The following is a 1,218-nucleotide window of genomic DNA, read 5'->3' as shown; positions in this document are numbered from 1 at the left end:
TTTGCTCTTATGAAACCATTTGTAGAGCCAGGGGTGGTGGCGCATGCCTGCAATCCCAGCACTCAGGGGAGGCTGAGGCAGGAGACTCCTTGAGAGTTCAAGACCAGCCTAGGCTACAAAGTGAGCTCAAGGCCAGCCTGAACTGCAGAGTGAGACCCTGTTTCAAAAAGACAAAACAAACAAACAAACTAAAAACAATCTGTAATTTTTAAAATTAAAAATATCCTGTTGTAAATTTACACATTATAATTGCATGTATTTGTGGGGTATAAAGTGATGCTGTGATACATGCATACAATGTGGGATGGTGAAATCAAGCTAATTAGCATAACCATTGTTGCAAATACAATTTCTGTGGTGAAAATATTTTGAAATTTACCGTCATCCATTTTGAAGTACACAGTATGCTGTTATTTATTTATTTATTTATTTACTTATGTTTTGTTCTTTTTGAGACAGGGTCTCGCTAAGCAGTTCAGGCTGCCCTTGAGCTCACTTTGTAGCCCAGGCTGGTCTCAAACTCACAGCAATCCTCCTGCCTCAGCCTCCCCAGTGCTGGGATTACAGGCGGGCACCACCACACCTGGCACAGTATGCTGTTATTATCTCCAGTCACTGCACCATGTCTAAAAATTACATGTATTGCAAGTAAATCCTCCTTTTGGAATAATTTTCTATGATGGTAAAAATAAGACACTGGACATATAATGATCATGTGAGGCTTTGAAATTATTTATTATGAGCATTCCCAGAGGGTCAGGTTCAACGGCTCACTGTGTTCCAGGATGGTACGTTCTCTGTCCTGATCCGTGCCTGGTACACTACAAAACCTCAATAAATATGTGCTGAATGAGCCTGATGTGGGAGCTCACGCCTGTAATCCCAGCACTCGGAAGGCTGAGGCAGGAGGATCATTTCGAGTTTGAGACCAGCCTGGGCTAAAAAGTGTGCTCAAGGCCAGCCTGAACTGCATGGTGAGACCCTGTCTCAAAAAAGACAAAACAAAACAAAGCAAAACAAATGTATGCTGAATGAATTAATTAGCAGAATATGACACAATTCAACTTATTCTTCATGGCAGCACCCTGAGATTGATTCTATTTCTTTTTTTCTTTGTTTTTTTTTCCGGTACCAGGAATCAGGGTCTCATGACCTCACGCTTGCCAGGCAGGCGCTGTGCCGCAGAGCTAAATCCCCAGCCTCTCTAATTTTTTTTTT

This window comes from Chinchilla lanigera, unplaced genomic scaffold, assembly GCF_000276665.1.
Source record: "Chinchilla lanigera isolate Chin_1 unplaced genomic scaffold, ChiLan1.0 scaffold00049, whole genome shotgun sequence".
Taxonomy (NCBI): Eukaryota; Metazoa; Chordata; class Mammalia; order Rodentia; family Chinchillidae; genus Chinchilla; species Chinchilla lanigera.
Note: the sequence above shows the minus strand (reverse complement) of the source record.